This window comes from Triticum urartu, chromosome 3A, assembly GCF_056163025.1.
Source record: "Triticum urartu cultivar PI428250 chromosome 3A, HENAU_Tu73, whole genome shotgun sequence".
In the NCBI taxonomy this organism is placed as follows: Eukaryota; Viridiplantae; Streptophyta; class Magnoliopsida; order Poales; family Poaceae; genus Triticum; species Triticum urartu.
This window is the reverse complement of record NC_141875.1, coordinates 730208159-730232129: the sequence shown is the minus strand read 5'-3', so window position 1 is coordinate 730232129 and position 23971 is coordinate 730208159. Positions and strand designations below refer to the sequence as shown.

Genomic DNA, 23971 nt, shown 5'->3' with positions numbered 1-23971 from the left:
TCACTAATATGACTAGAGATAGATAGTATCATGCCAAGGGAGAATATAAAAAACACTAGACCCTATACACTAATAATCACAGTAGCATGAAGGGTCTAAATTGACAAGATCATAATATGGGCTCCAGGAGCCACCTAAATACACTATGCATCATCCAACAGCTTATAATCACTATTAGGGAAAACCTTATACACAGAACTTTAGTAGTAGCGAGGGTCAAAAAAGCACGCTGGTGCTAAGTAGCACTAGTGAGCCTGCCAGAACCGCGCTGCGGATAAAGTTCTAGCAGTAGTGCGTCTTCTTCCAAACACGTTACTACTAAAATTCCCACGGCTTAGCCGATAGGCTACACATAGTAGTAGCGACCTATAACGAACCGCGCTACCGCTACTTTCTTTGTAGCAGCGCGTTTTAGTCTAAACTCGCTACTGATAGAGGATATAAAATTAAATGGAAAGCAAATAGAAAGATAATTGAAAATGAAAGAAATAGAATAAGGTGAAAGGAAAAAAAAATATGAAGAAAACTAAATGAAAAAGGGAAAAAAGAGAATGGTGTACTAGCAGCGTGTGTTCCAGAAAAGCGCTGTAGCTAACGTAGCAGTAGAGCCCTTTCTGGAACGCGCTACTGGTACTTCTGACTTAACCACGCGGTTTGTCCTTCCCCACGGCCACTTCATCCCCCAAATCCAACTCCACTCTCGTCGCCGCCGTCGCCCCTCGGCCGTCGCGCGCTCTCCGCACACCCTCTACGCCGCCCCCGACCCCAGATTCAACGCCGCCCCCGCCCCCGACTTCAACGCCGCCCCGGACGCCGCCCCCGACCCCGACCTCAACGTCGCCCCGGACGCCGCCCCCGCCCCCCCCCCCCGACCTCAATGCTGCCCCGGAGCCCCGACCACGACCTCGATGCCGCCTGCCCCTCCCTCGTCGCAGGCACCCGAGGTGAGCACGCCTGCTCCTCCCTCTCCCCAACCTCTGCCTAGGTTTTCTACCTCCATCAAATTAGTTAGGGTGGAAACGAATCGGATGCGGATGCGGCTCAAATGAGTTAGGGTTCATGTAAGGGTGGAAACGAATCAAATTTCTAAGATGAATCATAAAATGAGTAAAATTTGACCACTTATTTTACTTTATAGTTGGATAATTGGAATATCCGCTACCACTTTCCACCCCTATAGGTTCATCAAATTAGATGGTAATTAGGGCAGTAGTTCTTAGGTACTAATTAGTTAGTAAGAACTAGGTACTAATTAGGTACTAGAATATTTTTATTTATAGTAAGTTTATTTTTAGTAAGAACTAGTTGAATTAATAGAACTAGTTAGTAAGAACTTGTTGCTATTTTTTTAGTTAAAGCAATTTTCCCGCATCGACGTGGACGATGCCTATCTCGCATCCTCGTCGTCGAGTCGGCGGAGGACGACACCTGCTTGACCAGATGGGCCATGTCCGGGACTGGGCTCCGCCGGGGTGGTACTGGGAGGCGGTACCTACCGGGGGCGCAGGTTGGTGAGGAGCCAGCCTGTCGTTGACCCGAACCTTCTTTGGTGGCGGTCGTGTGGGCCAGTGACGGTCCAGAGGCTCGAGGACTCCGCGGAGGTGGTGCGTCACCGTGTCAGTGAGGAGGACGCGCACGTCTGTCGCTACTTGTTTGCGTTGGAGCACAGGTTCTCCAATACCTGGCAGGTTCTCCAGGGATCTCACTGGAGCTATGATCCCGTGATGGTTCCTTCTTTGTGGGTGTCCACCGCCCGTGCCGATACCCGTCGTGTGCTAGGGTTTTAGTTGTACTAGTGATGTTATATGTATGACACTATTCGGGATGTATTAGTGATAATATTCGACGATGTACGGACGCATGAGATGATTTACTTTTGCTTATTGAATGCATGCTAATTTGAGTCTTATAATATATTTTGAAATGTATATCTTGTGTTGCTCAATATCCAAGTGGCCGGTCATGTTTGCAGGTTACACCTCCGAGTGGCCTATGTTTTGCCGGAGTGTTGATTCATTTCCGTTCCGGCAAATTTCAGGCGCTCGATATATCCTATTTTAGCAAAGGTCATGCCGGATTTTTCCGTGAATTTTGGCATGACTTTTGCCACAACATGTAGGAAATATCGAGTGCCCCGGATTTGTGTGTTGAGTATCCTGATAGTTGTCTTCTATCGATTTTCAATTAATGTTTTAACTATGAACATAGGAAATGTCTGAAGACAAAAAGGATTTCAGTATTTGCAAATACTGCGAAGACGAGCGCGGCCTGTGCGACGGAATCTTCCTAGATGATGATAGGCGCTTCAGCATCAAGCTGGACGAGAATTTCGAAGTGGATACAGTAAGTCACAACGACAAGCCTTTTTTCGTAATTAAGCATGACATCTGCTTCATTTGCTTCAACTTATATTTTTTTACTATTCTACTAGCGTATCCCCTGCCATGCAAGAGTTTTTGTATTGGATAAGATAGGTTTCAGTCATACTATGGAGGTAAAGAAAGTTTATTTGAAGACCGAGCATGGTTATATTTTCCACGCAAAATTATACAATTTAGACGACCACACCTATTTTGGATGCAAAACATGGCGAGCACTATGCAAGACTTATGCATTTCAGCCTGATATGGTTATCACCTTTGATATTCGTCCGAAAGATGATATTGAAGGTAGTACCGACATCTGGGTCGATGTGCAGACGCCTCCAGTTACACCAAAATGTAAGTTTCTGAACCATATTTATGTCTTTGATATTGTTTATTCAAAAATAGTTGACAACTAATTTGTATTGTCAGCTTATTTCGGTGCAAGCAAATATGTCCAGCGCTTGGTAGACAGGACCTACTACTGTCCCGGAGCTGAACTAAACTGCGAGGAGCTAAGTCATTATGTTTCATGGCTTGAGGATCTTGATACTGTCAAGACAAATTTTCTTCCTGGACTTAGAAATCTTAGTACTGAAAACGTGCGACCAATAGTGTTCGTCATGAACTACGGTCACATCTATTTAGGAAGGATGGTAAGATTTTTACTATTTATCCTCAGTGCATCTTTTCCATACATTATTTGTGAAGCTAAACTTCATTGCTAAGTATGTGACCGTACGATGTTCTTCAACAGGGACTCCCGATGAATGTTGTGCCTTATGGGATCGAGACTAAAGGTACCATGAGTATTATTAGCTTACGGCCAAGATATCCTACATGTTACTTTAGTGCATTCAAGATCAGCGATGAATGCTTAATAGTGCAAGACTGGACCAGATATGTGATGGGGGAGCGCAGACAAGTACTAGGGGGCAGCAAACAGATGTGCTACCCAAAATTAGGAGACATGTTCATCTGCATGCTCCAACTTGATCAAGGAGGAGAGCTACACATGTTTTATGTTGTTTTACCTAAGAGAGAGCAGCAGGAGTGATTAGCTAGAAATGAGTTTGAGGATGATGATATGCTACACTATTACTATGATGATAAAATAGCTAGTGTTGGTGGTAATGACTGATGATTATTATTAGCTAGTGTTAGTGGTGATTAAATAAATATTGTTGGTGGTAATGATTATGATGATGATTAAATAGCTTGTGCTGGCAGATTAGATTCAAGTGGAGGCAACATGTGGTGCACATCGAAAGTACTACTAGTCCAAACTAGATCAAGTTTGGATTAGTAGTATACTTTTGACATGCACCACATATTGCCTCCAATTGAACCTAATCCACCTTCATTTGACACACTGTTATGGACATAATGATGTAAACCTCATAATTGGTATTGTACCAATATTTGTACGATGGCGCATAAATACACTAAAAATAAAAAAACAATACTAGTAGCGATGGAAAGAAAACACGCTGCTAGTAGTTACATTAGCAGCAACGTGGGAGTGAACAAGCGCTGCAGCTATTTGTCCTAGCAGTAGCGCGTGCGGCACGCGTTACTGCTAAGCAATAGCTGTAGCGCCTTATTAGTAGCGCGCCTACCCACGCTACTAGTGAACACAAAACCAGCCCTACTGCTATGGTTTTCCCTAGTAGTGAATAATCAATATGGAACCAAAACATGTCATAAAAATTACCTAAGTAAAACAATAGGGACTACATCACCAAAATCATAATAGTAGAAAAAGACTGGTGGCCGGAAGAGAACCACCATAAGACAGATTGACCGCATAACCATACCACAAATCATTGGATCGATGGCCAGCACCACAACCAGTCACAGCTAGATAACCATATCATCTCAGGGTGGTGGGGGGAGAGGGAGGAAATCAAGGACTCACCAGATCCGAGGATGAGGTGGCTACCACCACCACGGTTGCAGCCAAACCGTCGGCATCACATTGCAGGAAAGGCAAGGTATGTGTGTGTAACATTTGCATTACTATGGATCTCATATCGTCATAGAACTCACCGAGATGGACGAAAATGACCGAAATTCCTGCAGACAATCTAGAATCTAAAAAAGACAACCATTGCGGGATAGGAAGGGTCGTCATTTACATGCCTATATCAAAGAAAGAAATAGCATTTTGAAGGATATGGTGTCTTTAGCATGATGTGCATCAAGATATAATAAACATATTGTGCTCTAAGAAAGCACATGTCGTTTACTTCTTGTTGTGCTCAGCAAATAATTCACAAGTTACTCAAACCTTAAGTAAAAACGGGCTAACATTTCATAGAACATGAAAACAACCTACATCTACAAGTGCAATCTGAATTTAATGAAGACTGATAGAAGTAGCATTTAAATGTACAATACCAAGATATCCACTTGTCACAAGCAAACATATCCACTGTTCAAGTACATGGCTCTGAAGTACAACAATGAATAAAACTCGCATGCTTCTAGAAGATTACTACACAACCACAAAATCTTGCAAAGCACAAATGTTGTGACATATTTCGTCGACAAGAAAGATGACCGCAATCAAAAAATTGTAACTGTGTAGACCACCACTAGACATCATGATCACAGAACCAAACCCTACAGAAAAGCCACATAATTTCACTCTATAGTGGAGCTACAGGAGAAAATGATCATTCCAAAGCCAACACCTTTTAGCCATCAGAAGAGTACCCAACAGCAGTAGCTCCACAAATATCAGGTTTGGAATACTTGTAGTTGAGAACATACATAGCTTAGTTAATACATATCAATTGAACAAATATCCAAAGTTCCGTTGCAGAATAACAACCAATCATGATTATAGCAAAGGAGTCATCCCTATAGTTTAGACAACAATGTATGGGGATATTAACAAGGCTCAGACATCCAAGGAAGGAATTAGCAGCATTAGCTCTCAAGCCTGGCTGGGTGAAAGCTCTTAGGCGGCATATGCGAATGTTTTGAGAAACAAGCCTTAAATTTATCATCAGCGCCATAACATATCCCCCAATTGATCAAATCATATCGGCTAGAACTGGTCAATTACTCGTTAACAAAGATGTAATTACAATAACCAGCTCTGTAAACCAACCAAAATACAATGTCAGGTTCCTATCAACACGCAAAGCAAACAAGATAAAAGATCGATGTTGGATTTATCTTTCCCATTTTATTGTATTCTTAAACAGTCTAGTATCCTAGTGTCTACCTTCAATGGTGTTTTTCCCTCTACAATGGCGCAATTACATATGGATAGAGAAAACCACTGGTATAAATCAGTCTAGCCATCATGTTGCGGACTTAGTAAAAGTTTAATCGAAACGTACACAGAAACTGGGCAAAAACGTGATGTGCGCACAGTTTGCTCCATTTTCAAATCTGAACCAATGTCTAACTATGCCCGTGCATACAAACTGCACCAAACTTCAGTTGCTATTCAAATCTGGAATCTCAACACATATAGCCGCCAGGAGGGAAGAAAGCTGCCCTCACCCACGTGCAGGGGGAGAGGAGAGGAGGCAGGGGCAAAGAGCAACATCCACATCCTTGCCGGCCAGGCCAAGGTCACCGGCACCCTCCTCGGTGTCCAGGGCACCATCCTCCTCATATTGTACAAGGCTACAGAAGTTGAAAGTATTACTATTTTGACTTGCGTAAGTAAAAAGGGAAAACTTTGTTTTTGCCACTCTAGTTTTTGCCAACTTTGCTTATGCCATTCTAGAATTTGACATCTCACTTTTGCCACTCTTAGCTTTTGACAATGCATCACAAATGCCATTCCGTGGCAAAAATGATAATTTTCCATTTCACTTTTGCCACTCTTAGCTTTTGACATGTATCACAATTGCCACTCTAAATTTTTTGCTTTTGCCACGGAATGGCGAAAGTGATATATTGTCAAAAGATAAGAGTGGCAAAAGTGAAATGTCAAATTCTAGAGTGGCATAAGCAAAGTTGGCAAAAACTAGAGTGGCAAAAACAAAGTTTTCCCAAGTAAAAACAAAGTTCATTCAAAACTAAAAATACCATTGAGCACTATGTACGAAACCAAAATGAGAACACTTGATCACAAAGTGAGATTTTGGGGTACCTAGGACAGAAGCATGGCATAATTTCACAGATGTACATGAGCCCCAGGAATCAAATAATCACCGGTAGATGAAATCGAAATCACAACTAAGCTTGAGGGCTAAATCTACGACAACGACTATTATAGCAGAATCGTCACAAGAAGCACAATAGCCTCATTTCCAGTTGGCTTTATACTGAGAAACAAAAGTGCGCAGAAGATTATTATCCCTGTCCATGCTTACGACACCCCATGAATGCAAAGTATGGCAATCCTCCTTCTTGTCTTATAGTTACAGGAATCAGCACGACCTATATATAATGATGTTCATATAGGAACTACCCATGGCATGGTTTTGGGATCAAACAATCATATTGGTGGTTGATTAAAAAACTGTGACACTCAATATTACTACACCAGAAGAAGCACGATAAGCACAGAACGTGTACGTCGGCATCACAACCCATCATGAGAACATTATAACACCTACCTAGTTAGAACAAAAGTAGTCCATTTTTATGTTGTCCAGCAAGGCAATAAGATAAGAAAAGAAACACAAACACATTCATGTAGTTTGCTCCATAGTTGAGAAAGGTGACATTTGTTTAGTTGGAGGGCTCATATAGTTTTTGAATTTTGAACCCAGCTAAGCTCTTTGTTGTCCAAAATCAGTCGCATTTGGTTATAGTCCACCCAGCCAGCTCCTATGGACAGAAAAAATGCATCTTTTTAAGCCATCAAATCAGTGTTAGAAGGGAGACAAAACCTTCCACTTGAGTATGTTTGGCGCTAATGTCGGAACAACACAGCAAGAAAGAAAACTAAGGTTCATATAGGGACTCTTATCACAGGGCCGTGGAATAATTTTACAGGAGATCGACACATGAAGAGGACTAAGAATCAAACAAGCATGCATGTAAGTTGAGAGTGCATGGCTTTCATCCTTTGACACATGGTCAGATGATTATTTACAGATGTTTACCTAAGCAGTACGTAGAGGTTCCGTCGGGCCGTCGAGCTCGTATCATGATGAGCGGCAATTGACATGCAAGGAGAGAGATAGTACTATGCATATATGATTGCAATGGCAAGTGAGTGGAATGTACCTCTAACCATCATCGATCATTTAGTGCTACTTGGTACCACTAAATTAGGGACTCAACTCATCGGGAAGCCAAATTAGTATGCGAATTGAAAGGTGACACTGGTTTTGCCAAATGTGGTAATTATCTGCATCTAGTTTTGTCCGAAGAACATTTAGTGCATCTTCGCGATAACTTGAAAAAACACATCACAGTCGAGAGGGATCAACATCCTGCTGGGAGCCATGGTGGACGACTTCATAGTAGAGGTTGAGGTCGGACTCGACGCTGTCCTCGTCAGCTTGGGCACATGTCCCGGTCGTCGATGTCGTCCATGGAATTGGGGCGGCTGCTGCAATTAATAGAAAAATGATCATCTTATATCAAACTGATGTTAAATCAGTACTACATCATGACTGTCCTATCGGGCACAGTAACCACAAATGCGCACAGGATTTTCTTTATCTTTAACAGAAGAAGCACGAGAAGCACAAAATTTGTACGTCGGCATCACAACCCATCATGATAACATTATAACACCCACCTAGTTAGGACAAAAACAATGCATTTTTTTTGTCCAGCAAGGCAGTAAAATAAGAAACACAAACTAAGTCATGCTGTTTGCTCCATAGTTGAGAAGTGTATGGCTTTCAGCCTTTGACACATGGTCCGATCTTTTACAGGTGTTAACCTGAGCAGTACGTAGAGGTTCTGTTAGGTCGTCGAGCTCGTCAGGCATGGAACCCCTCATGTCCCGGTGGTCTTCTTAATTACTCCTCGCCGATGCCGGCCATTGAGCCCGTTTCTCCTCTGATCGACCCCTTCTCTTGGAAAGATTAACAAACAAATAGTGTAGTATTTAGCACTAGCCACTAAATCTTAAACAGCAGGCAATCGAGCTAATCAAGCCCAAACAGTAGCAAAACTAGACTAGTAAGACTTGTGCTTCTGACTCAAAGTCAGTTCTACCTTGAGATCCGAAACAAGAAACATTCCACCACTAAAGCATATCATAAAGGAAGGAGAGCAGCACTGAATTCAAATGTCTATATAGCAAGCAGCCAAGCATCAAAACACTCAAAGGCTACCATTTTTACTAATCATAGTGTCCAAATGGAATGGAAAGTAAAAGTAAGGGTTGACAAATAGAGCAAGCAACGATTTTTATTGTCAAATTGGTTCTCTGGGCAGGTACATTCAGTGGATAAACAACAGCGCACTAAGCTAGAGCTAGCAGCAGACAAACAGAGCAAGCAACAATTTTTATGGTCAAAATCGTTCTCTGGGTGGGTACATTCAGCGAACAAAGAGCAGCTCTAAGCTAGAGCTAGCAACATTGAACAAACAGCAGTAAAAGGGTGGCTGATGCAAATAAATTCAGAGTTGCATCTATAGAAAAACTAACTAATGAACTAGGCCTGGTGCGACCAATCCAACAGGTCCAACATCCAGACAGTAGGTCCACCATTTTGTGGGACACCTAAATAAAAGATAAAAATTGGGGTGGCTCGAGCAGAGGACCACGCATGCCGGAACCAAGGAACGGAGCAGGCAGAGGTACTTGTGTTGGCCAAACTCATGGGTAGCAGCAGCGCCTCTCTGGCTAGTGTTCTTGGATGTTGGGTGTGCCTGGTTGAGAAAGGAAATCAGGGATAGAAAGTGCATCAGAGAAGAGAATTGAATGGAAGAAGATGAAATCGAAGATGGGCGAGAAAGAGTAGATACCTTGAGGAGAAGCCACTGGAGGATAGCAGCTGCTGCTAGGGTCGAAGATGGAGGCCCTTGACGGAGTCCCCACGCACGGCCGCGTCAACGATCTCCCTTCCTTGATTAAGCATAGGAGCATGAGGAAGGAAAACAACCCCTGCAGTCTGTAGCATCCTCATTCAGAAAAGAGTAGAAAAAAGGCTGACATAAACCGACATGCTTAAGGGAGTAAGAATGCATAAAAACAGTGTAAAATAGCATTATTTAAGCTTACGCGTTATAAGGGCCGTGGACAAGCTTCCTAGTGCAAACATGACAAGGTAAACAAGAGAGTGTGACTTGATGTAAGCAATCAGCTAGTCAAACTTAAAGTGTTTACGGACTTAAAAGATGAGCAACAACACTCAAATTTTCAGGAAACATGTCCAGTAGCAAGTAATCATGGTAATCCTTAAACATTGGCAACCTAAAATGTCACTTGGACCAGAAACACTACTGACTGAACGTGAACCAAAGAGGAAGAAAGCAACAGATATATATATGAAATCTGTCCAGATAGATTAATGGAATCGTTTTGATTTATTCAAACCATAAGCTAACAAACTAGCTAATGTAGTCTGTCCTGTGCTATTTTGTTGAGAAATGGGACAAGTTCTTGCACTGATTAGTGCCATCATGATGAGCGGCAATTGACATGCAAGGACAAAGATACTATTATGCATATATGATTGCGATGGCAAGTGAGTGGAATGTGCCTCTATCCATCATCGATCATTTAGTGCAACTTGGTACCACTAAAGTAGGGACTCAACTCATCGGGAAGCCAAATTAGTATGTGAATTGAAAGGTGATACTGGTTTTGTCAAAGGTGGTAATTTTCTGCATCTAGTTTTGTCAGAACAACATTTTGTGCATCTTCGTGATAACTTGAAGAAAAAAAAACATCATAGTCAAGATGGATCGACCTCCTGCTAGGAGTCGTGGTGGACGACCTCATAGTAGAGGTTGAGGTCGGACTCGACGATGTCCTCATCAGCTTGGGCGCATGTCCCAGTCGTCGATGTCGTCCACGGAATTGGATGGCGCGTGCTGCAACAAATAGAAATGAGATTATCTTATATCACACTGATGTTGAGTCAGTACTACATTCCTATAGAGCACAGTAACCACAAATGGGCACAAGAATTTTCTTTATCTTTAACAGAAGAAGCACGAGAAGAACAAAATGTGTACGTCGGCATCACAACCCATCATGACAATATTATAACACCTACCTAGTTAGAAAAAAAAGCAGTGCACTTTTTTGGTCCCGCAAGGCAATAAGATAAGAAACATAAACTAAATCATGTTGTTTGCTCCATAGTTGAGAAAGGTGACATTCGATTAGTTGGAGGACTTGTATAGTTTTTGAATTTTGAACCCAGCTAAGCTTTTTTTTGTCGAAAATCAGTTGCATTTGCAAAAAGTCCATCCAGCCAGCTCATACGGACAGAAAAATGCATATTTTTAAGCCTACAAATTAGTGTTAGAAAGGAGACAAAGACTTCCACTTGAGTATGTTTGGCGTTGATGTCGAAACAAACACAACAAGAAAGAAAACTAGGGTTTATATAGGGACTCTTAACACAGGACCGTGGAATAATATTTCAAGAGACCCACACGTGGAAGAGGACTAGGAATAAAACAAGCATGCATCTATGTTAAGAAGTGTATGGATTTCAGCCTCTGACACATGGCCAGATGATCTTTTACAGGTGTTTACCTGAGCAGGACATAGAGGTTCCGTCAGGTCGTTGAGCTAGTCAGGCGTAGGGTCCCTCATGTCCCGGTGGTCTTCTTCATCCTCGCCGATGTCGTCCATTGAACCCCTTCTCCTCTGCTCGACTCCTCCTGGCAATATTCATAAATGAACATTATAGTATTTAGCACCAGCCACTAGCAAAACTAGACTAGTAATACTTGCACTTCTGACTCAAAGTCAGTTCTACCTAGAGATCCGAAAGAAGAAACATTCCACCACTAAAACATATCATGAAGGAAGGAGAGCACCTCTGAATTCAAATCTCTATATAGCAAGCAGTCAAGCATCAAAACCTCAAAGGCTACCATTTTTACAAACCACGGCATCCAAATCAAACAGAAAATAAAAGGATGAGTTGACAAACAGAGGAAGCAACGAATTTTGTTGTCAAATTCGTTCTCTCGGCGGGCACATTCAGCGGACAAACAGCAGCAATATCCTAGAGCTAGCAGCAGCTGACAAACAGCAGTAAAAATGTGGCTCATGCAAATAAATACAGAGTTGCATCTACAGAAAAACAAACTAATTAACTAGCCCTGGTGCGACCAATACAAGAGGTCCAACAACCTGACAGCACGTCCAGCATTTTGTGGAATGGCTAAATGAAATAGTAAAATTGGAGTTGCTCGAGCACACGACCTCGCATGCCCAAACCAAGGAACAGAGCAAGCAGAGGTGCTTGTGGTGACCAAACTCGTGAGCAGCAGCAGCGCCTCTCTGGCTAGGATTGTTGGATGTTGCATGTGCCTGCGTGAGGAAGGAAAGCAGCGATAGAGAGCGCATCAGAGAAGAGAATTGAAGGGAAATAAGATGAAATCGAAGATGGGTGAGAGAGGATAGATACCTTGAGGAGCAGCCACTGGTGGATAGCGGCAGCTGCTAGGGTTGAAGAAGGAGGCCCTTGACGGAGTCAGCGGCACGGCCGCGTCAAGGATCTCCCTTCCTTGATGGAGCAGAGGAGCATGAGGAAGGGAAACAACCCCTGCAGTCTGTAGCATCTTCATTCAGAAAAGAAAAGAAAAAAGGCTGACATAAACTGACATGCTTAAGGGAGTAGAATGCATAAAGACAGTGTTAAATAGCATTATTTAAGCTTAAGCATTATAAGGGCCGTGGACAAGCTTCCTAGTTCAAACATGAAAAGGTAAACAAGGGAGTGTGCCTTGGTGTAAGCAATCAGCTAGTCCAACATAAATTGTGTATGGACTTACAAGATGAGCAACAACACTCAAATTTTCAGGAAACATGTCCAGTAGCAAGTAATCATGATAATCCTTATGCAAGTTCGGCCCGCATTGGGAACACAGATTCATGTCGGGTTCAGACATTGGCATCGTGAAACATGTCACTTGGACCACATTCACTAGTGACTGAACTTGAACCAAAGAGGAAGAAAGCAACAGAGATATATGAAAGCTGTCCAGATAGATTAATGGAATCGTTTGATTTATTCAAACCATAAGAATGCAGTCTATCCTGTGCTATTTTGTTGAGAAATGTGACAAGTTCTTACACCGATTAGTGCCATCATGATGAGCGGCAATTGACATGCAAGGACAGAGATACTACTATGGATATATGATTGCGATTGCGAGTGAGTCGAATGTACGTCTACCCATCACTAATCATTCAGTGCAACTTGGTACCACTAAATTATGGACTCAACTCATCAGGAAGCCAAATTAGTATGTGAATTGAAAGGTGACACTGGTTTTCCCAAAGGTGGTAATTTTCTGCAGCTAGTTTTGTCCGAACAACATTTTCTACATCCTATTTAGCTTAGAAACTGTACGGTACAATAGAGGCGTGATAACTTGAAGGGAAAAAACATCATAGTCGAGAGGGGTCGACCTCCTGCTGGGAGTTGTGGTGGACGACCTCATAGTGGAGGTTCAGGTCGGACTCGACGATGTACTCGTCAGCCTGGGCGCATGTCCCGGTCGTCGATGTCGCCCATGGGATTGGAGGGCGCCTGCTGCAACCTGCAACAAAGAGGAAAATGATCGTCTTATATCAAACTGAAGTTAAATCAGTATTTCATCATGACTGTCCTATAGAGCACAGTAACCACAAATGGGCACAAGGTTTTTTCTTTACCAAATGGCAGAACAAAAATTTGCAATTTTAGCTAAGGAGCAAGCAAGATTAATCGTGGATGTAGCGCTACGACAAAGCAAGCAGATAGATACGTTCAATTAGGCAGCTAATTTATACTAGTGCTTCCTTAATGCAACCAGATCATGATCACCAAAGTATACTGATGAATGGTGTCCAAACACGAACGATCGATAGTATGGAGTGCAGCACTGCAATCAGGCATAACTTTTTTTTGAATCAAGAGGCAAAAAAATCATGTGTTGGATGGCACGCAACAACTAAATCCTAGATGACTGCTGACTGGGTGGTTCGAATGTGCTCACCTGTAGACTGTAGTGTGTGTATGTGCAGCAAGCTCCTCCTCCTGTCCGGCAGTGCTTGGTCATGGAGAAGAGTGGCTAGATGGATGTGGACACACATAGCATTCCAAAAACGCATGAACCCTTCCTTCTCCTCTACAATACTCGGTGATGATGTTGTACTGAATCATGCAGAAAGACAAGGCTTGAGGTCAAATCCAAAAAACAAAATTGCCGATGAAGAAATCTTTGAATGGCCGGTGGCCAGCACACACAAAATTCACCACGGCTCGAGCAAGATGATGATGATGACGACAAATTTGATTGTTCAGAGACATAGTTGAGCAGCCAAAAAAAGACAGTAGCTTAGCTAGCTTCCAAGTACTATATAGCTTGTGCTAGTGACCAAGTCATTCATGTGAATCTCATCCTAGACATGTATGTGTAAAGAAAAGAGATGCATTTTCTTCTTGAATAGCTGCAAACACAACTTTGATGGCAAGCAAACTAACAGAGTGAAAATTGCTATCTATCAAGCCTCTATAAATTTTATATACAGAGTTAAGAAGATGTTGATACAGAAGAAACTGAACCAGAAAATGGTACAGATTCACGGAACTTGAACTAGCCAACAAAAAATAATTCTGGGCATGCATATAGAGATTGGCTACAGACCAAACAGTCCAGCATCAAATGAAAATGATTGATTTGATTCATCTTAATTTGACTGATTCGGCTGGGTGTGAGCACACACAAAATTCAACCTGGCTCAAGCAAGATAATGATAATAAAAAATTGATTTTTCAGAGACATACTTGAGCAGCCAAAAAAAGTAGCTTAGCTAGCTAGCAAGTAAATAGCCTGTGGTCTTGACAAGAGCAGCAAGGTTGGGTGCTTTACATTACACAAAGAGGAAAATTCATAATATAAAAGAGGTTCAGACTTCAAATATTGGTCATATCAAAGAGACATACATCAGAGTAATACTCATCATATCTACAGGAACATTTTTGGCAAACAAATAAAATCCATGTGTCACGTGCATGTGTGTTACCGATGAAGATGTCGTTCCTGTTGGCAGCATCCACGTTGACGTTGTTGTACCCGATGGCCATGTTGCTGACGACCGTCCTGTCCGGCATGCTTGAGCACAGAGAAGAGAGCGCTTCCCCCTAATCCTTTGGTAGCTGCAGTTAATATGGGCCATCACAGTCATCATCCAGATCAAAAACTGATTGAATACTTGAAACAAGGTAGTGGCTCGTGATTCTAGTCTAGTGTATGACCAAAAAGCATCATTGCCCGCCACTTCCTGTTTATAATAGCTCTCCAGACCTCCCCTCTTCTTTCTATCTTCTATTTATATTTTAAAATAACTTGTCAACAAGACATGTCCTGCCGAGAAGATTCACTTAAACGGACCAAATTATGCATGTGAAGACAAGGCAATCCAGATAAAGGGGAGGTAGCTCAGATTATAGCATGTACAGTCACGCGTATTTACAACATGTTTAGCTTGGAAATGAACATTGTACTTTAGCCAAGAATTGTGTACTACTACACTGATCTTTCAAGTTGAAAGGCAACAAAGTGATGACACTAAAAGACATTGCGAAGCAAAAACTCTTACAAGAAGAGTGCCAGTGGACTGCTATGCTAAGCTACTACAAGAATTATATGCTTGAAGTAGTGCTGCTGCTACAACAAGTGCAGCACAAAGCAGCAGCAGCAAGAAAATTAAAATTTGTGCTGCTGTTATGTGGTCTTTGGAGGTGGATCACAATGAAGTAGTATGTACTCTTGATAGCCAACACAGAATTAACAACGGGTAGATGGACGTGCACACACATAGCAATCCAAAATTGCGTGAGCACAAAAGAGGGAAAGCCACCCACCTTGGCTTGTCTGGCAAGATGAACCCTTCTTCTCCTGTGCATTACTCGGTGATGATGTTGTACCGAATCCTGCACAAAGACAAGGCTTGAGCTTAAATCCAAGAAACCTGGAGTCCGTAAAAACCTGGAGTCGGACGCTCAACCAAACAAATCACTTCATCCGTAAAAAGAAATCAAAAGCGGAGCTTCCCAATAGCAGAGCTGAATACGTTACCTGACCTCGAACCAAACACGTCGTAAGAGGCTAACAATTGCTATCTATCAAGCAGCTACAAATTTCATAAATAAAACATACTCGTACAGAGTTAAGAAGATGTTGATACACGTAGAAACTGAGACAAAAAATGGTACAGATTCATGGAGCTTGAACGATCCAACAAAAAACGTATAATTCTGGGCATGCATATAGAGATTGGCTACAGACCAAACAGTCCAGCATCAAGTGAAAATGAAAATGATTGATTTGATTCATGGTAATTTGATTGATTTGGTTGGTCTGGCATTATGGTCTTGCTTGACAAGAGCAGCAAACAAGATTGATTTGATTTGACAGCGACGAAGGAAGAGGTACCTTTCCATGGCGGCGGCTCATCCATGGTTGTGGAGAAGAAGGGGCTGCCTGACTCGTGTGTGGGGAAGAAAACCAAACGCATCAGTGGGAGCGGGAGGGAGAGGAGAGGAGAAAATCGAAGATGGTACCTTGGATGAGCAGCGGCGTCCGGCGTCCCGAGGAATCAGGCCATGGCCATGGCCCTTGAACTTGAAGGCAGAATCGCGTCGAGGCCCTTGGCGACGGAGTCCCTGATTCTGATTGGTCATTCGCGATGTGCCACAGATCGGCCCTTCTCATCAACTGATCATGTCTGTCCATCCGCTCCCTTCTCATTTTCGGCCAACCGGAACCAAGGAAAAATATTTTCATCATGGTTTGTGCGTGAGTCGAAACCAAAATCTCTCAAGATAAAATTAAAATTCGGATGGGAATCGAAACTGCAAAAACAGAAAAAATCCACAGTAAGTTCCTAAAACCAAAATCCATAATGGTGCAAAAATTCCAAATAAGAAAGGAAAATATTGCGATACAATACTGCGAAGAGGCAGGAGAGGAGATCGATTGAGTTGAGGTGGTGGCGGTCCTAGCTAGTCGGGCCGGCCGATCGCCAGGGAGAGACCAACAAGGTCTGTGACCTCGGTGATAGCCCGCGGCCGCAGAGTGGATGGGAGACAGCCGGCTTATGTATAGTCGCTTCTGCTTCAGCCAGTGATATTCTGTGAAGCTACCAAGCTCCACATTAAACTAGCATCAGCATCTTGTGTTTTCTTTTGTGAACACAGTATATATGTAGTCGTTCATACATGCGCACACACAGTCACCCATATGAAGGAACGTACGCAGACCTGACCTTTATGAGCACCTTCGAGATAATGAGCCCACACATGCATAATCTTGAGGTCAACGAAGTCTCCTCCCGTCGCGTGAGGTCTGAAATAAATCCAGCGACCACAAATGCTCATGAGTCTAGAACTTGAACCGTGATGGGGAAAAGATGAGAAGTTGCATGAAGACGAGCGGTGAGCATTAGTGAAACGACACAAAGGAAAGGCGGCTTTTCCAACAACTAATTCTTTTTTGGAAATAGTATAAATTCTCTTGATTTTTAAGGACCATTTTGATGCACGTGTGTGACCACTAGTAGAAAACAGGGCTTTGGTCCAGGCCTGGTCAGCCCATTACTCCTGGTTCAGTCACGAACCAGGACGCATAGGGGCATAGATCCCAGTTCGTGAGGCCAGGTGGGCGGCCGGGCCTCGTGGGGCATTGGTCCCGGTTCGTCTGGACCCTTTGGTCCCGATTCCAGACACGAACCGGAACCAATGGGCCTCGCTCCTGGCCCACAACCATTGGTCCCGGTTTGTGGCGGGAACCGGGACCAAAGGGGGGCCTTTAGTCTCGGTTTCAGCCATGAACCGGGAACAATGAGATGCCTATATATACCCCCTCGCCAGTGAGCAGAGCACTCCACATTGCTCTATTTTTCTGGCCGGCAAGGGGAGAGCTTTGTGGTGCTCTAGCTCACTTCCTATGCACATGACATGTTCGATGAAATGCCCGAGCCACACTACTTAAGCTTTCTCCTCTCGAAGCTCCTTGTCCAAACTCCATTTTTCTTGAGATTTGACTAGGTTTGGCGATCCGTCCTGTCCCGTCCCCGTCCTCACCGCCATCGATCGCCTGCGCCGATCTCGTCGCCGGCACCACCGTGGTGAGCCTCTTGATCTTATCTTCTTTCTAAAAGAAAAAAGGTGTTACGTGTATGATTTAGATAGATACTTGTGTAATTTTCTTACTTTTATTATGCGCTTGAAGATTAGAAAGATTAGAAAATATGTCATTCATACCGAGGCTTGGTATCATTATGCCATTGGATCAATTGTTACCTTGGTTGCGATTATGATCGCATTTGTTGTTGCATTGAAATGTTTTACATAGTTTCAATGTATTGTTTAATTAGATGCTCTGGAGAGATATACGTTGTTCAATGAGAACTATGTATGTATTTTGGTTTTAATGTGATGATGAACTTCTATTAATTTGGTCACTTATGTATTCATGATGTTCTGTAATGGTTTTTGACACACTTAATTATATATAATGCACGCAGATGAACCGGCAATGGATGTACGGTGACAGACGCACCTCCGAGTACATTAAGGGCGTGCATAATTTTCTCGAAATGGCTGAGGCAAACAAGCAGAATGGTTTTATGTGTTGTCCATGCCTTATATGTGGGAATACGAAGTCTTACTCTGACCGGAAAATCCTTCACAGCCACCTGCTTTATAAGGGTTTCATGCCACACTATAATGTTTGGACCAAGCATGGAGAAAGAGGGGTTATGATGGAAGCCAGCGAAGAAGAAGAGGAAGATGACAACTATGTGCCCCCTGAATACGGTGGTGCTGCAACGGGGGAAGCTGAAGATCAAGACGAACCAGACGATGTGCCCGATGATGATCTTCGCCAGGTCATTGTGGATGCAAAGAGACAGTGCGAAAGTCAAAAGGAGAAGCTGAAGTTCAATCGCATGTTAGAGGATCACAAAAAAGGGTTGTACCCCAATTGTGAAGATGGCAACACAAAGCTCAGTAGCGTACTGGAATTGCTGCAGTGGAAGGCAGAGAATGGTGTGCCTGACAAAGGATTTGAGAAGCTACTGAAAATATTGAAGAAGAACCTTCGAAAGGATAACGAATTGTCTGACAGTAAGTACGCAGCAAAGAAGGTTGTATGCCCTCTACGATTGGAGGTGCAGAAGATACATGCATGCCCTAATAACTGCATCATCTACCGTGGTGCGTATGAGGATTTGAACGCATGCCCGGTATGTGGTGCATCGCGGTATAAGATCAGACGAGATGACCCTGGTGATGTTGACGGCGAGCGCCCAAGGAACAGGGTTCCGGCCAAGGTGATGTGGTATGCTCCTATAATACCACGGTTGAAACGTCTGTTCAGAAACAAAGAGCGTGCCAAGTTGATGCGATGGCACAGAGAGGACCGTAAGAAAGACGGGAAGTTGAGAGCACCCGCTGACGGGTCGCAGTGGAGAGAAATCGAGAGAAAGTACTGAAAGGAGTTTGCAGGTGATGCAAGGAACGTACGGTTTGGTTTAAGCGCAGATGGCATTAATCTTTTTGGGGAGCAGAGCAGCAATCACAACACCTGACCCGTAACTCTATGTATCTGTAACCTTCCTCCTTGGCTGTGCATGAAGCGGAAGATCATTATGATGCCAGTTCTCATCCAAGGCCCTAAGCAACCCGGCAACGACATTGATGTGTACCTAAGGCCATTAGTTGAAGAATTTTTACAGCTGTGGAATGGAAACGGTGTACGTGTGTGGGATGAGCACAAACAGGAGGAATTTAACCTGCATGCATTGTTGTTTGTAACCATTAATGATTGGCCGGCTCTCAGGAACTTTTCAGACAGACAAACAAGGGATACCACGCATGCACGCAATGTTTAGATGACACCGAAAATATATACGTGGACAAATGCAGGAAGAATGTGTACCTGGGGCATCGTCGATTTCTTCCGACCAACCATCAATGTCGAAAGAAAGGAAAGCATTTCAAAGGCGAGGCAGATCACCGGAAGACGCCCGCCATGCGTACCGGTGATCACATACTTGCTATGATCAATGATTTACAGGTAATCTTTGGAAAGGGTCCCGATGGACTATCTGTTCCGAATGACGCTGGGGGACACGCACCCATGTGGAAGAAGAAATATATATTTTGGGACCTATCCTACTAGAAAGACCTAGAGGTTCGCTCTTCAATCGACGTGATGCACGTGACGAAAAACCTTTGCGTGAACCTGCTAGGCTTCTGAGCGTGTATGAAAAGACAAAAGATTCACCGGTGGCACGGGAGGACCTACAACGTTTGTACGAAAAAGACGGCATGCCTCCAAAACAGTATGAAGGTCCTGCCAGCTACGCCCAATACGTGGTACCGCGTTGACCTGGTGCCGTTCACACGTCTATATCTCTTGTAATACACACGGTAACCATCATCATTTAAGGTCTTCAAGATTACCTTGGCATCATTGGGGATGTCATCGTTTCACCTTAAGCAGCGATGGTAGGAGACGTAGATGTGGTTTTTCTGCAAGAACAAAACAAGAATAATTAAAGTGTGCATACACGGACGTCTTCGCCCATAGCAAATAACTCACTCACATAAGAGAAACCATGCATGGCCTCTCGCCCGTCCCGTCCCGTCGGCCAAGCTCAAGTCGTAAGTCACACACGCAATCGCACGCGGATGTGTCACTACCTCTTGTATATATACACTAGAGAGAGAGAGAGAGAGAGAGAGATTGGGGCATGATCGATGGTAACCTGCTCTTGGCTCAGCTCTATCTATGAATGGCTTTGCTGTATGCATCTCTCCACTAGCAGTCCACACATTAACATCTATGAATGGTATGTTGCAAGCATCACAAAAAAAGTTATCAAATGTCAAGCCCATTGATAAACCTGCTCTTTGTTCAGCTCCTTTATCCCAGGGTGTACCCACGTTCAACCTCAGGGATGCACAGGACACCAGGTCCAAGACTTTTCATTCCTATATTTCAAGTATACTATATTGTGTTACACCCCATTTTTAGATGAGTGTTTACACGTGGGAAACCAGGTCATTTTCTCGCTGGGTCCGCCCCTGTATCGGGTAGCATTTCATGCATTTCCAGCTAGCACTTTTGGCTCCAGAACTTCAACAGTAGCAGGAGCAGAATCAAATCCGATAACCTATCAAGATAGCAAGTTAAAACCAACTCTGAGTATGCACGTGCTGTCCACTCTGCTTGAAATACCATCATTTTCCTTTTCGAGCTCAGAAAAGAACAGCTTTGGGTTCAGGTCTCCTGTGTTGGCTCATCCTTAACCGTGCCTGATATAAGTCTGTTCAGCAGTAGCTCGACAATTTCATTGTACACTGCATCTCAAGCTTCAGTAACCCCATTGCAGATATATGTTGTCTCAAACATCGGCTTCAAATCAAGCTTCACATTTTGGGGTAATGGGGTTCTGGTACCAAATTTTTGCAATCACCGCGAGATTTGCACAGTACTATGTTTTTACTAGTTTACAAAGTAAATAATAGAAAATTAGACCAAAATACAAGCCGGAGTTTACCATTGCCTACTTTTATCAGGGCACATAACTTCTTGTGAGATGGACTTCTATAAATGCCTAGTAATATAATATATCTACCTATCTATTTATCTATATATGTACTCCCTTTGTCTGGTTCACATACCTCCTAGATAAAAACATCTATATCACGTTGGTCGGCATAATTGTCATAAACACTAAATGAAACAAATAGTTATAAAAGATAATATACCACATCCGAATCATAGACAAGACGAGGGCCGACGGGGGCTGATACCAAAACCATCGCAGTATATAATAACAAAAATTAAGAAAATTATACAAGTATCTATCTATATCATACAAGGAAGAATTTTTTTTTCTTTTAGAAAGAAGATAAGAACAAGAGGCTCACCACGATGGTGCCGGCGACGAGATCGCGCGGGCGATCGACGACAGTGAGGACGGGGACGGGACAGGACGGACCGGCAAACTTAGACAAATCTTGAGGAAAATGGAGGTTGGACAAATCTTGAGGAGAGGAGAAAGCTTAAGTGTGGCTCGGGCGTTTCGTTGAACACCTCATGTGCATAGGAGGTGAGAGCTAGAGCAACACACCTCTCCCACACGGCCGGCCAAAAAACAGAGCACTGAGCGGGCAGGGGCGGGGGTATATATAGGCTTCTCTTTAGTCCAGGTTGGTGGCAAAAACCGGGACAAAATGACAACCTTTGGTCCCGGTTCTAGCCACCAACCGGGACTAAAGGTGTTGGGCCAGGTGCGAGGCCCATTGTTCCCGGTTTGTGTCTGGAACTGAGACCAAAAGTGTCAGACGAACCAGGACCAATGGCCCCCGAGGCCCGGCCGGCGCCCTGGCCTCACGAACGGGGACTGGTGCACCCTTTGGTCCCGGTTCGTGAGTGAACCAGGATTAATGCCCTTATCATCTCCTCAACCAAAGCCATATTTTCTACTAGTGATTGAACGCATAAAAAGTCTGGAGTTGAAATAAGTTTAAAAAAATGAAATGCCTTTGCAACAAATGAGTTTTCATCCGAAACCCTGATACTTCGAAAGAGATTATCCATTTTGTACACGAAGTGCATCCAGTTTTTGCCGTAATCCTCTCAACTTTTTAGCACATACTATGTGGGTGAAATGATGATGAAGGTGACTATTACAAAGATTGCCCCCCGTTTCCGGATGAAGTGCATCCAGTTTTGTACATGAAGTGCATCCAATTTTTGCCGTACACGAAGTGCATTCAGTTGTTTGGACATAATGTCTATTCGCGTTTCAAATGCCAAAACACATAAGTACCCAAACTATTACAAAGATTTCCCCCGGTTTGTCCGAAGTGGGACTTTCCAGGTATATAAGTACCCTAACTATTACAAAGTAACTCGTTAGAGAAGAAAGCGATGACGGTGAAGCTGGTGAAGCCGGTCACATCACAGAGTGGGATCTTGGGGTATAAAACTTTTTCTTCACGTGTGTCCCTTTGCGCCGTAACTATGGGCAATCTTCATCATTTAACAAGATGCTTGGGTTAGTGTTCACTGTGAAGGGAGCAATTTCATGAAACTTGTCATAATCTTGTTTAACATTATCAGTAAATTTTCAAATCCCTTCTCAGATACACCATTCTCTACCTTCCGTTGCAGGAATTCCAGCGTGGTACCCAGCTTGTTCTTGTTTTCTTCGCAATTTGGGTACAACAATTTCTTGTGATCCTCTAACATGCACTGTAACTTCTTCTTCTCCTATTCACTTGTGTAGTTTCTCTTTGTATCGGCAATGCCCTGACCAAGATCACCAGCAGGCTCATCTGATGCTTCTTCTTCAACTTCTTCACCCATTGTTGTACCATCGTATTCAGGGAACCCATGGCCAGGATAGCTGTCATCATCCTCTTCTTCATTCTCTTCCATTAGGACCCCTCTTTCTCCGTGCTTGGTCCAATAGTTATAGCCGGACATGAAACCGGACGTAAACAAGTGGATGTGAATGGTTCTTGAGTTAGAGTAATTGTGATCAAACAGACAGCACATGGACAACAAATAAAATCATCCGCTCGCTTGTTTGCCTCAGCCGTAGCCAGAAAAGTCTACACGCCATTAATGAACTGGGGAGAGCATCGGTCATCGTACATCCATTGCCGGCTCATCTTCATTACACAACATCGACAAGACCAAATTAATACAAGTTCATACAAACTTATTCTCATAAAACAACATACAAACTCTCTAGCTAAAGCATTTAAATGCAACAACAAATGCGATCAAGATTGCAATTAAGGTAACAATTGATCCAACAGCATAGTGATACCAAGCCTCTTTATTAACGACATATTTTCTAATCTTTCTAATCTTCAAGCGCATTGCATCCATCTTGATCTTGTGATCATCGACGACATCGGCAACAAACAACTCAAGTTTCATCTTCTCTACTTCAATTTTTTTCAATTTTTCTTTCAAATACTCGTTTTCGTTTTCAACTAAATTTAACTTCTCGACAAGAGGGTCGGTTGTAATTTCCGGTTCACATACCTCCTAGATAAAAATATCTATGTCAACTTTATGGGCATAATTATCATAAACATGAAATGCAACAAATAGTTATAAAAGAGAGTATACCACATCCGAATCATAAACCGGACGAGGGGCGGCGGGGACGGATATCAAAACCATGACACTATGTATAACAAACAACCATACAGGTAAGAAAATTATACAAGTAACTATCTAAATCACAAAAACATGATTTTTTATTAAAAAAAGTATAAGAACAATAGGCTCACCAAGGTGGTGCCGACGACGGGACGGTGCTGGCGATCGATGGTGGTTAGGACGGGGACGGGAAGGCACTAAGTAAACCACACCAACATATGCAAACTAATAAGTTAATTTGAGCTCAAATTGCATATAAATCAAATAAACTCCCACATATAATTACTCCCAAACTAAAA

At 43.0% G+C, this 23971-nt stretch overlaps 2 long non-coding RNA genes and 1 other non-coding gene across 3 annotated transcripts; all 3 read right to left on the bottom strand.

Annotated features, from left to right (window-relative positions):
* Positions 1 to 5264: 5264 nt before the first annotated feature.
* On the bottom strand, positions 5265 to 5385 carry LOC125549801 (small nucleolar RNA SNORD14). The gene has a single exon (XR_007301515.1). It is a non-coding gene; the product is annotated as a small nucleolar RNA SNORD14 (small nucleolar RNA).
* Positions 5386 to 8238: 2853 nt separating this feature from the next.
* LOC147982328 (uncharacterized) lies at positions 8239 to 12142 on the bottom strand. Its single transcript, XR_015600036.1, has 5 exons — positions 11894 to 12142; positions 11011 to 11796; positions 10214 to 10337; positions 9267 to 9412; positions 8239 to 9170 (listed from the first exon to the last, which is right to left on the bottom strand). It is a non-coding gene; the product is annotated as an uncharacterized LOC147982328 (long non-coding RNA).
* A 2245-nt stretch (positions 12143 to 14387) lies between these two features.
* LOC147982327 (uncharacterized) lies at positions 14388 to 16317 on the bottom strand. The gene is made up of 4 exons (XR_015600035.1): positions 16040 to 16317; positions 15912 to 15959; positions 15341 to 15409; positions 14388 to 14632 (listed from the first exon to the last, which is right to left on the bottom strand). It is a non-coding gene; the product is annotated as an uncharacterized LOC147982327 (long non-coding RNA).
* Positions 16318 to 23971: the final 7654 nt, after the last annotated feature.